Source organism: Kogia breviceps, chromosome 8, assembly GCF_026419965.1.
Source record: "Kogia breviceps isolate mKogBre1 chromosome 8, mKogBre1 haplotype 1, whole genome shotgun sequence".
NCBI classification, from domain to species: domain Eukaryota; kingdom Metazoa; phylum Chordata; class Mammalia; order Artiodactyla; family Physeteridae; genus Kogia; species Kogia breviceps.
In genome coordinates, this window is record NC_081317.1 from 66,965,247 (window position 1) to 66,979,338 (window position 14,092).

Here is a 14,092-nt window from a genome sequence, read left to right on the forward strand (position 1 = left end):
CCACAGAGCAGCTAGGCCCGTGAGCCATGGCCGCTGAGCCTGCACGTCCGGAGCCTTTGCTCCACAACGGGAGAGACCACAACACAGAGAGGCCCACGTACCGCAAAAAAAAATAATAAATGAATAAAATAAAATAAAAATTGTTACAAGAGATAAAGGACAGTATATATTGATGAAAGTGTCAATCCAGCAAGAAGATATAACAATTATAAACAGATAACACATGTAACAACAGAGCCCCAAAACACATGAAGCAAATACTGAAGCAACTGAAGGGAGAAATAGTTCTAAAGTAACGACTAGACGATAGTTCTAAAGTAACGACTGGACAATACACCACTTTCAATAATGCATAGAACAACTAGACAGAAGATTAGTAAGGAAACAGAGAATCTGAACATTATGAACCACTCAGACATAAGATGTATACCAAACTCTACCCAGTAACAGCAGAATGCACATTCTTTTGCAAATGTACATGAGACATTCTCTAGGATAGAAAATGTTAGGCCACCAAAATGCCTCAATAAATTTAAAAAGATTGAAATTATCTTCTCTGACCACAATGAAATGAAACTAGATAGCAATAACAGAAGGAAAACTAGAAAATTCACAAATATGTGGAAATTAAACAACACCTCTGAGACAGCCAATAGGTCAAAGAAAAGACCAAAAGGAAAATTAGAAAATACTTTGAGACTAATGAAAATGAAAACACAACACCACAGGAGGCAGTGAATGCAGTGATCAGAGGAAAATTTACAGCTAAAATGCTTGCACCAAAAAAGAAGAAAAATCTCAAATCCATAACCTAACTTTACACCTTAAAAGGATCTAGAAAAAGAGCAAACTTAACTCAAAACTAGCAGAAGGAAGGATATAATGAAGACTGGAGCGGATATGAACAAAAATAGAGAATGGGAAAACAATAGAGAAAATCAAGCAAAGCAAAGGTAGTTCTTTGAAAACATCAACAAAATGAAAAAACCTAAGGAAAAAAGAAAGGAGGACTCAACTCACTAAAATCAGAAATGAAAGAGGGGACATTACTACTGACCTTAGAGAAATAAACGGATTATAAAAGAATCCATATATTTAGTGAACTTGAATTTCCTTCTTTCCTGAACACACACAAATTGTCTTAAACACCCAGTGGAAGCAGATTATGTTTAATAATTCAAAAGGCAACCTAGACAACAACAACTGCAACTTACTAACAACGTACTCACTGTTCTCATTTTATAGATGCACAAAAACATAGAAAGTAACTGAACAAGCAGCTTTTCCAAAGTTATTGCCTATAAAAAGTAGAACCCAGACTGAAACCCATGTGGCTCAAATTTCAAATGCCATTCTCTTCTCCACATCTCTAAACTGCTATATATTTATCAGAGGTAGTAACATTAAGTCCAATATCATAAGAAAGTAGGGAAAATGAAATTAAGCCTGTTTAAGAGTTTTGTTTTACTGATGTATTTTTCATGAATTAAAAGCAGTTTCGGGCTTCCCTGGTGGCGCAGTGTTTGGGAGTCTGCCTGCCGATGCAGGGGACGCGGGATTGTGCCCCGGTCCAGGAAGATCCCACGTGCCGCAGAGCGGCTGGGCCCGTGAGCCATGGCTGCTGGGTCTGCGCATCCGAAGCCTGTGCTCCGCAACGGGAGAGGCCGCAACGGTGAGAGGCCCGCGTACTGCAAAAAAAAAAAAAAGCAGTTTCCAAGCTTCCCTAGTGGTGCCAATACAGGGGGCACGGGTTCAAGAGCTGGTCCAGGAAGATCCCGTATGTCACAGAGCAACTAAGCCTGTGTGCCACAACTACTGAGCCTGCGCTCTAGAGCCCGAGAGCCACGACTACTGGGCCCACATGCCACAACTACTGAAGCCCACACGCCTAGAGCCCGTGCTCCGCAACAAGAGAAAACACCACAATGAGAAGCCTGCGCACTGCAACAAAGAGTAGCCCATGCTCACCGTAACTAGAGAAAGCTACGCACAGCAATGAAGACCCAACACAGCCAAAAATAAAAATAAATTTATTTTAAAAAAAAAGCTGTTTCCTAGCTTTCCATTCTAATGAATGCAATGCATTCATGTCAATGAACGGCCCCCAAAGGGCAATGAAAAATGAAATGAGGGGTAGGTCAACTACTAGTCAAACTTCCCATAGCCTTAAGGAGGGAGTAGTTTCCCACTAAATTGATAAAAATAAAAAGCAAACTACAGTACTCAAAAATGTACCATAAAAATTACAAAGAAGTCTTAAAAGAGAAAAAATTGCCTTTAATATATATGTCGAGTATGCTTTGGAGGGCTAAACAAGATGATACAGAAAACTGTCACTATGCAATTAAATTCAACAGGCATTGATTTCAACAAAGTCTAGTGTGCAGGAAATCTCAAATACTTTAAGTGCCAGCTAAAGAAAATAATAACATAGCAGATAACCTGATGGATTTGATGGTGCTGGGGGTGGGGCAGGCAGCGCACGACACAGGGACATGGGATAGGAATCTCAGAAGTATAGCTAACTAAACAGTGTTTTTCCTAGCAACATAACTTACCCTAAGGCCTATCTTTCCTTCCAAGTATAGCTCAAATCTCCTTATCTACAAACCTTTCCCTGACAACTCAAGCACTTTCCCCTGAAATGCTATTACCACCTTTAGGGATGTGCATTCACTTGGCATTTGTCATTGCATATTGCCATTAATTTTAAATACGTCTCTCTTCATTAGCATTTTATACCTTTTCAGCAACAGAATAGCTAGTGCCTTACAAATGATAGTAAAGCATACAATAAGTGTTTGATGATGATGAAAAACAAATCTCATTCCAGATTTTCACTTTTTCCAGTTTCTCAAGGTGTAATTGACATAGAACACTGTATGAGTTTAAGGTGCACAACAAAATGATTTGCAATATGTATACCCTGTAAAATGATGACCACAATAAGATTAGTTAACATCCAACACCTCACAGTTACAATTTTTTTCCCCTTGTGATAAGAACTTTCAAGATCTACTCTCTTACAACTCAGGATATCACATTTTAAAATGATTCTGGAATGTATTAGGCTTGATCCAGGAAGTTCTAACAATCCTAGGTGAATTCTGGACCAAAAGGTTTTGGTTCTCCAACCATAGTTCTGGAAAGGCTCAGTATGGTTTCTTTCATCAAACTCCATACCTCCTATTTCATCATTTTCAGTCAACCTAACTGTTTACGAGAATATCAATAATGAAAGTATTTGGGCATGAAATAAAATGATGATATTTTGAATGTGCTAAAACATACTCAGTGAAAAAAGACTGAAAATTGTTCAAGCTGACTGATGGACACATAGGTGGTCATCAGTCACGTTATTATTATACTAACAGAAAACTGGTGCCAAATTAGCCCTCCAGAAACAAACAAAAAACTGGGCAAAATATATAAAACAACCATATTCAGACACTGTGTAACAGGCAGCACAGGACTATAATCCTGAGTGAAGGGAGACAAACAAGGTTTTCTGATAGAAGTCACTTTCTAGACTACCATGTACAGTGGGAAGACATAAGCATAATACGGCAGTCTTGTTAAGCTGAGGAGAAAAAGATTAAAGTTCAGGGAAGCAGAAGCAGCTATTTGTGGAACAGAGTACAAGAGAGGTGAGAGATACAGAGAAAGAGCTCTAGAAACCTATAGGGATTCCCCTTAAGTCTTGCTGAATACTAAGCTATCACATATATATGGTGAAACCCCACAAGGTCAGCCAAGGACTAACTACCAGTTTTAAGCTGTATCGTTCATGTAGGGCTGAGAGACATTCCAGTTCTGATCACACAAAAGAGACCTCATTAAAGACCCAGGACATTAGCAGAGAGCTCAGGAGAGCTAAGCTAGTCTACCATAAAGGTTGAACCTACCCTAAAAATACATAAACAAGCTTCAAAAGGATCAAGAAGCTCTCCAACTTAACTGCCATCCAAAACAAACCTCAACATTCTTTAAAGCAAAAGAATGAAAATCAGACACTTGATATCTAATACAGTGCCCATGATCCAACCTAAAATCACTAGACATGTGATATGCCCCAGCAACTCAACTCTTAGGTATTTATTTACTCAAAAGATATAAAGCTAACTGGAGAGTGAAATGAGACGAATCTGAAAAAGCAGACAAGGTTCTCAATTTCACTTACTTTTTATATGTCTCTCATTATTTGTGTGCTTTTTAATACAATTTTTAAAGGCTACACTCTATTTACAGTTGTTACAAAATATTGGATATATCCCGTGTTGTACAATACATCCTTGCAGCCTATCTTACACACAATAGTTTGTATCTACTGAGCCTTGTATTGACACTCCCCTCAATGGTAACCACTAGCTTGTTCTCTGTATCTGTGAGTCTACTTCTCTTTTGTTATATTCACTCATTTGTTGTATTTTTCAGATTCCACATAGAAGTGATATACAGTATTTGTCTTTCTCTATCTGGCTTATTTCACTTAGCATAATGCCCTCCAAATCCATCCATGGTGCTACAAATGGCAAAATTTCATTCCTTTTTATGGCTGAGTAGTGTGTGTGTATATATATATATATATATATATATATATATATATATATATATACACACACACACACACACAAACACACACACACACCACTTCTTCTTTATCCATTCATCTGTTGACAGACACTTAGGTTGCTTCCATATCTTGACAATTGCAAATAATGCTGCTAGGAACACTGGGTGCATGTATCTTTTCAAATTAGTGTTTTTAGGTTTATTTTGACATATACCCAGGAGAGTTGCTAAGTCATATGGTAGTTCTACTGTCACTGTGGAAAACCATATTTTTAGTCTTTTGACTAAAAATATGGTTTTCCACAGTGACTGCACTGATTTACAGTCACACCAACAGTGCACGAGACTTCCCTTTTCTCCACATCCTTGACAAGACTTGTTATTCACGGTTTTTTTTATGATGGCCATTCTGACAGGCGTGAGGTGATATCTCATTGTGGTTCTGATTTGCATTTCCCTGATAATTAGCAATGTTGAGCCTCTTTACATGTGTCTGTTGACCATCTGCATTTCCCCTTTGGAAAAATGTCTATTCGGATCTTCTGCCCATTTTTTAACCGGGTTGTTTGTTTTTTTGATGTTCAGTTATATGAGCTGTTAATGTATGTTGAATATTAATGCCTTATGGGTCACGTTGTTTGCAAATATTTTCTCCCATTCAGTAAGTTGTCTTTTTGTTTTGTCAATGGTTTCCCTTGCTGTGCAGAAAGCTTATTTTTTTTTAACATCTTTATTGGAGTATAATTGCTTTACAATGGTGTGTCAGTTTCTGCTTTGTAACAAAGTAAATCAGATATACATAATATCCCCATATCTCCTCCCTCTTGCATCTCCCTCCCACCCTCCCTATCGCACCCGTCTAGGTGGTCACAAAGCACTGAGCTGATCTCCCTGTGCTATGTGGCTGCTTCCCACTAGCTATCTATTTTACATTTGGTAGTGTATATATGTCCATGCCACTCTCTCACTTCATCCCAGCTTACCCTTCTCCCTCCCCAGGTCCTCAAGTCCATTCTCTACTCTGCCTCTTTATTCCTGCACCCTGCTGTGCATAAGCTTTTAGGTTTAATTAGGTCCCATTTATTTTTGCTTTTGTTTCCTTTGCTTTAGGAGACGTATCCAAAAAATTATTGCTGTGATTTACGTCAGAGTGTTCTGCCTACATTTTTCTCTAGGAGTTTTATAGTATACAGTCTTACATTTAGGTCTTTGATCCATTTTGAGTTTATTTTTGTATGTGGTGTTGGAGAATGTTCTAATTTCATTCTTTAACATGTAGCTGTCCAGCTTACCCAGCACCACTTACTGAAGAGAATGTCTTTTCTCCATTGTATTTTCTTGCCTCCTTTGTCAGATTGAGTATAAGTGTGTGGATTTCTGGGCTCTCTATCCTGTTCCATTGATCTATGTGTCTGTTTTTGTGTCAGTACCATACTGTTTTGATTACTGTAGCTTTGTAGTATAGTCTGAAGACAGGGACTGTCATTCTTCCAGCTTTGTTCTTCTTTCTCTAGATTGTTTTAGCTATTCGGAATCTTCTGCGTTTCCATACAAATTTTAAAATTATTTGTTCTACTTTTGTGGAAAATGCCATTGGTATTCTGATAGGGATTGAACTGAATCTGTAGATTGCCTTGGGAAGTATGGTCATTTTAACAATATTGATTATTCCAACCCAAGAACATGGTATTTCTTTCCATGTGAGTCATCTTCGATTTCTTTCATCAGTATCTTACAGTTTTCTGAGTACAGGTCTTTTGCCTCCTTAGGTAGGTTTATTCCTAGGTATTTTATTCATTTTGATGTGATGGTAAATCAGATTGTTTCCTTAATTTCTCTGATAGTTCATTGTTAGCATATAGAAATGCAACAGATTTCTGTATATTACTTTTCTGTCCTGCAACCTTACCGAACTCACTGATGCGCTCTGGTAGTCTTCTGGTGGCAGCTTTAGGATTTTCCATGTATAGTATCATATCACCTGTTAACAGTGACAGCTTTACTTCTTTTCCAATTTGGAAAATTTGGATTCCTTTTATTTCTTTTTCTTCTCTGATTGACGTGGCTAGGACTTCCAATACTATGTTGAATAAAAGTGGCAATCGTTGGCACCCTTGTCTTGTTCCTAGTCTTAGAGAAAATGCTTTCAGCTTTTTCACTGGTGAGGATGATATTGGCTGTTGGTTTGTAATATAGGTCCCAAATCAATAAAATCAGGAATGAAAGAGGAGAAGTTACAACCAACACCACAGAAATACAAAAGATAATAAGAGACTACTACAAACAACTATATGCCAATAAAATGGACAACCTAGAAAAAATGACCAAATTCTTAGAAAGGTGTAATCACCCAAGACTGAACCAAGAAGAAATAGAAAATATGAACAGGCCAATCACCAGTACTGAAACTGAATCAGTAATTTTAAAACTCCCAAAAAATGAAATTCCAGGACCAGATAGCTTCACAGGTGAATTCTATCAAACATTCAGAGAAGAGTTAACACCTATCCTTCTGAAACTATTCTAAAAAATTGCAGAGGAAGGAACACTTCCAAACTCACTCTATGAGGCCACCATCACCCTGATACCAAAACCAGACAAAGATAGCACACAATAGGAAAATTACAGGCCAATATCACTGATGAACACAGATGCAAAAATCTTCAACAAAACACTAGCAAACCAACAATACATTAGAAGGATCATACAACATGATCAAGTGGGATTTATTCCACAGATGCAAGGATTTTTCAATATCCACAAATCAATGTGATACATCACATTAACAAACTGAAGAATAAAAACCACAAGATCATGTCAATAGATGCAGAAAAAGCTTTTAATAAAATTCAACATCCATTTACAATAAAAACTCTCCAGAAAGCAGGCACAGCAGGAACATACCTCAACATAGTACTTGTTTGTTTTTATAAGAATAAATCCATGGACTACCAGTGTAAATTTTTTTAAAGTGCCATAGGATTATACATGAGGGATCAGCTATTTCTTGGGTACAAGGGAAGATAGGAGAGTTGAGGTCAAAAGCTTTATAAATACTTGACCTGAGCTTGAAAACCAAGTGAGATAGCTTTCTTACATAAAAAAGACAGTGGTGAAGGCATACCAAGTAAAGCAAATAGCAAATGAACAGAATTAAAATACACAGGAAGTGTGGGTTCAGTGTGCTAGAGATAGGGTAAAAGTAGGTTCTAAATGCCAAGCCAGATCTCTTGGACTTTATTTTGTGGGGACTGGACAGCAACAGAAGTTTATGAGATAAAGAATTAATACCCTGAATATATAGAGAACTCCTAAAACTCAACAGCAAAAAACCAAAACAACCTGATTCAAAAAGGGGCAGAGGACTCAAAACAGACATTTCTCCAATGATACAAAATTGGTCAATAGGCACATTACAAGAGTACCTAACATCACTAATCATTAGAGAAATGCAAATCAAAACTAAAGTGAGATACCACCTCACACCTACAAGTTACTATAAAAATACATATACAACAATAAGTTGGCAAAAATGTAGAGAAATTAGAGTCCTTGTGCACTAAGTGTTGGCAAAAATGTAGAGAAATTAGAGTCCTTGTGCACTAAGTACAGAAAATGGTACAGCCCTTGAGGATTAATAGTATGGCAGTTCCTCAAAAAATTAAAAATAGAATTACCATAAGATACAGAAATTCTACTTTGGGGTATATACCCAAAGGAACTGAAATCAGGGTCTCAAAGAGACATTTGAATACCCATGTTCACTGCAGCATTATTCAAAATAGAATGTGGTATACACATACAGTGGCATATTTTTCAACCTTTAAAAGGAAGGAAAGTCTAACATATGCTACAAAATGAATGAAACTTGAGGACATTATGCTAAGTGAAATGTCAGTCACAAAAGATAAATATCATATGGTTTCACTTATATGAAGTACAGTTAAACCTTGAACAACCTGGGGGTTAGGGATGCGGACCCCCATGCACTTGAAAATCTGTGCATAACTTTACAGTTGGCCCTCCATATATGTGGCTCTGCATCCTTGGATTCAACCGACCAAGAATCCTGCAGTACATATTTACTGGAAAAAATCCATGTATAAGTGGACCTGCACAGTTCAAACCTGTGTTGTTAAAGGGCCAACTATATAACTATACTTTAAAACAGTTATGATGATGTTACATTATGTATATTTTACCACAATAAAAAAAATTAGAAATAAAAAAATTTACTGATATGATCTTTCTGAAATAATATTCCAGGAAGTACTGATGTATAATGCTAGCATTTTTGTATCTTTAGATCCAGGTGTTAATTATTTAGAACAAAGTTAATCCAGACTTTAAAAAAAAGTTTCTAAGAATCACATCATCAAGTCTTTGCTTTGAAGAATAAATCTGGTTATCAGTGCAAAGAATGGATTTCAGTATGGAGGAGAAAGAGACTAGAGGACAAAAATGAGTTAGTAAACAAGCTCTTCAATAGGCAAGGAAAGGCCATGAACACCCTTAATATGACAAGTGAGAGTAAAATACATACTAGCAAATTTTAGAGGCAATAGAGAGTTGTAATCAATCAATACAACTTGATTACCAAACAAAGAAGAGAAATGAAGAAATAAAGATTCCAAGGTTTTCAACATCACACACTGTATAAAAGATCATGGTAATGGCAATAAATTTTAGAAAAGCAATAACATGTTTGGCTTGGTAGAGAGGAAATGAGTTAGGTTTAGACATGATGAGTTTGAGGTTGCCTACAGACATCTCAATAGATTTGTTCCAGAAAGGTGGGCCAGAAGCTTAAGAAAGTGGTACTATATTACAGAAACGTCTGAACCTCACCCACATACACTGGATAATTAAAGCCAGTAAGAGCATGTAGAATAAAAGAGAACGCAGAACAAAATCCTAGGGAACAGTAAAGCATTATTTTAGGTACTAGAGAGTAATTTAAGGTGTTGATTTAAACCTAATGACATCTTCATGAAGTGGATATTAACTCCATTCTTCAGATTTGTAAAATAAAACTCAAAAAAAGTAAGCAACATGATTAATCCTGAAAGCTAAGAAAAGCCACTGAAAAACTGTAGAAAAATGGCAAGTTAATTTTATGTTAGAAAAATTCATTTAGGGGAAAACCACAAAAGATGAATTAATATGATATTACAATAATCCAGGAGAAAAATGACAAAACCCAAACTAAAGTAGTGTTCCTGAGAATTAGGAAGTAGGGAAAGACATGAGGGATACAAGGTAGAATATACTGGACTTGATATAGACTGGCTATTGGAGTTATTAAGTGGTAAGAATAAATAAGCTCAAATGACGGTGCCATTTACAAAAAAAGAGAATAAACTGTAGGCTTTCCCAGGATTAGGTTATTTAAAAAGCAGAATGTAATTTTTCTTTTTATACTTAATAAAAAATTTCTCCCTTCTGACTTTTTCACTTTATTAGATAAGACCTAGGATTTATTCACAGTAATTTCTTATTAACTTTCTTACCTTCTAAATGTCACCAATCCAGAATGCTCCAGCCATGGGTGTATGTTTTGTTTCCTCATCTCATTGAGAACTTTTAAAACATCATCGTCTCAATAAAGACCCTGACCACTCTATTTCAAGTTGTTTCCCCACTTCCCATTCCCTTTCCCGGCTTTATTTTTCTCCATAGAATATATCACCTAATTTGTAATGTATTTTACTTATTTATCACCATCTATTAGAAGAATGCAGGCTATATGAGTAGAGTTTCTTATTGTTGTTGTTTTTCTTCTTTTTTCTTTTTCCTCTGCTGCATCCCAGTATCTAAAACAGTCCTGGAGCCTGACAAAATTTAATACTTAAATGGATGGATGGATGACAACAATTTTTCAGAAAAGTTTTCTGGAAGAGGTAGCACTCTTTATCACCAGGCCTTTTATATCATTTTTCTTAAAAAAAAAAAAAAAAAAAAAAAGCTTTTTATTTACATTACCACAAAATCAGACAGCTTTGAGTCTGATAAGAACAATGCATAGGGCTCTTTGAATCAGGCAAATCTTTTAACAATTCTGTGTTTCTTTGAATTCAGGTGCCAATCTTAGAAGTGTGGCCAACGGGGGGGTGGTTTTCACTGTCTGGAATTTATAGAATAACACTGCTAATTAATCTTATTAGTAAATGCTCATGAAATTATAATGTAAGCTAATGGATACATAAAAGATGCAAAGTTGAACAGATAAAGGTTACACATGTACTGTTACAGAATACATACATATTGAAATCAAACTACACATGCAACGTTTTGAGAAGATCAAAGGGAATCAAAAATGTTAGGATAACTAACATACTTTGTCAAGTTCAAAAACTGAACTCAGACCAAGATATATTGTTAGAAATAACTTTCTAAATCTACAGAAGCTTAAGGGGAAAAAAGCAGTTAAAGTTTATTCTCCAGAAAACTAACACTCAAAACTTACTAGCAAAAAGGAAAAAACAAATGTTGAGGGGAATCTTTCACATCTGTAAGTAATTCAAACCTCTTTTATTCTCTTTGATGTAACTGAGTAAATGTTTATATCCCCTTCCTTGCAGGTTTCTCCTGCAAGAAGCTTTATTTTATTGAACTATAATTGACTTAAAATGTTATGCTAGTTTCAGGTGTACAGCAAAGTGATTCAGTTGTATATGTAATATATATGTGTATATATATATCATATATATCTTCTTTTTCAGATTTTTTTCTCTTATAGGTTATTACAACATATTGAGTATATTTCCCAAGAAGCAGGATTTTTGAAAAGGCAAGTTGTGTTGAAGTTAGAAATTGCTAACCTCAACTAATTATTCTCTTCTTGCTTCCCAACTAGCACTAATTCATAACAGATGGTAAAAATGTTGGCCTTGGGGAGGGAGTGGGACGTTTGAAATTTGATAGTTGTTTTGGAGTGATTTTTTTCAGTGAAGAAGATAATATCTTCATCTTTAATAGTTGATAATTAAATATACTGAATTTTAGTACAGTAACTTTTCTTTCTAAAAGAACACTAACCTCAATAAGGCTGGTCTCAATAAGGTGGAAAGATAGAAAGAATAAGGAGAAAAAAATCTCTGCTCTCAAATTAGTATATATAATGATGAAATGTTTGTTGAAATTATTTTCATTATGAAATTAAATATGATTTGCAGTTTCAAGATCTACCAAACTCATATTTAAACATAAACACATGAATATATTCTCAAGCTTAACACAAATTATTTCTGATTTATCCCTGGCAGAGTTTCCTTCATTAATTTCACTGTAAGTTACAAGACATGAAAGAAAAAGCCATCAAGACGACCTTCAATGGGTAAGTCCATCCACTGGCCTGTGTAACCAATAGGAAGGAATATTTTATTATATAATGGAATTTATAAAGACGCAAAGGATGAAAGAAATGGAAAATTCATTAATCAAAGAATAAATGACCTAAATAACCTTTGAGGCATAAAGAGTCATTTAATATAAGACTGTAACCATTGCTGAAGCCTGACTCCCATTATCAACAGGAAGGATGCTGGAAACAACACTATGTGGAAACTTTGAAAGATTATGGAGGCATCTGACCTGTTCTAAGATGAAGCACTATGGGAAAAGAGGCCGTCTGAGGTTAAGATGCTGTCACATAATACAAGCAAGTTGAGATACTATAGAAAAACTCATGGGAGGAACTTATAAGATTTAGCGAAGAGAAGCAAGAGACAACAGCGTTTCTAAAACTGAGAAGAGGATGACTAACCACTGACCTCAATTATGCTGTCTCTATTCTTTAGGACTACTATAAACCACTCCAGATCACTTATCCATTTTTGGTTCCCTAACTCCCCAAATAAAACCCAAAGTAGTAGATGGCTAGATGGACACACAGGGTTGAAGCAGTGTAGTATTGGTGGTTAATTTAAATACACAGATTTTGAAGCTACAACACTTATGTTTAGATCCTGACTGTGTCACTTACTAGTGTATGACTATGGGTGAGTTACTTAGCCATCTCTGTGCTGCGGTTTCTATAGTTACTGTACATAACTACCTCATCAGATTGCTACAGGGATTAAGTTAGTTTGAAAAAGTGCTTAGAACAGTGTCTTGAATTGCATAAGTGTTTACAATGGCACACATGATGATGATACATTCTCAAAACTAAATTTTTTTAATTTTTAAAAGTTTTTATACAATTTTTAAAAGTTACTTTCCATTTACAGTTATTACAAATATTGGCTATATTCCATATTGTATAATACATCCTAGAGCTTATCTTACACCCAATACAAACTAAATTTTTTTAAAAACTCTCCTCAAATCAGGTTTTAAAAACCTAAACTCACATAACCCTCCAAACAACTGAAGAAGAAAATACTTTTATTCCCATTTTATAAACAGGTTCTACAGAAAAACTAAGAAACTTACTAGACTAAAAAACTGAACTAGAAAGTACTCTAGCAAACAAATGCATAATAGGCTGATTCTAATCTGCTCTGCGAAACTGTTTGCATATAAGAGATTTTGTGTGATTTTATGTAGCAGTTACTAGAAGTTAAACTCTGAAAAAAGTATATTATCAAGTTAAAAACAAAAAATATATATATAATATATACAATTTATATAATATGTAAAATCACTTTATATATATAATCACTTAAAACATTAGAAATAAAGTAAAAATTTGATAAGGGAAAAATATATTAATAGCAGCTGTCCATTATTATTTTTTCCACAAGCTAGGCACTTATCTAAACATTTAATATGCATGGTCTCATTTAATCTTATAAAATAATTACTACTGTTATCTCATTCTACAGATTAGGAAACTGAGGTTTTTAGAGGTATTAACCTGATAGGAGACATACAGCTGAAAAGCAGCAGAACTGACATTCAATTCCAGGTCTGACACCAAAGCCTATATCCCCCCTTAATTTCTATTTATGCTGCTCTAAGGCAATACACATTTTATTAAGCCCACATATTGAAACTCAAACTCTTCAACACAGTGGAAGAACATCCAAGTTTGAAAACAAAACAAAACAATAATGCTCTTTACTTAGTTCTTTAGCTTAACATATACAGTCAAACACAGCATAGCTCATGCATTGTTGGGACTACTACTTAGTTAAGCAGCGTCCCCTGGAGTCTTAGAATCAAAAGGTAAGAAACTTTTTAAAACCTCTGGAAAACAAAAAGTTAGTCTCAAAATACTATTCCAAAACACTCTAAGTATATGTAAATCATGTTGACAAATGGAAGAAAACTGTATTTTTCACTGTTTCAAGAGATGTTATTTCCCTCCCCTGCCCACCTATAATAGCATAAAAAATAATCAAGTTAAGTACAGGTGATTCTGTTTATTGCTTTTTATTTACAGGAGAGTGTCTAAATTGAGAATTAAAATGGAGATAGTTCCTCTCATGAGATTGCTTTTACCTATTTATCTTCTGAAATCTTTCAGAGTATGTCTAAATTGAGAATTTAAATGGATGATATTTCCTCTTATGAGATT

The 14,092-nt window shown here is 35.2% G+C and overlaps 1 protein-coding gene across 3 annotated transcripts in view; it reads right to left on the reverse strand.

Moving 5' to 3' along the window:
• RIC1 (RIC1 homolog, RAB6A GEF complex partner 1) overlaps positions 1-14,092 on the reverse strand; it is a 138,077-nt gene that overhangs the window by 57,334 nt on the left and 66,651 nt on the right. The gene's annotated exons all lie outside the window — the stretch shown is intronic.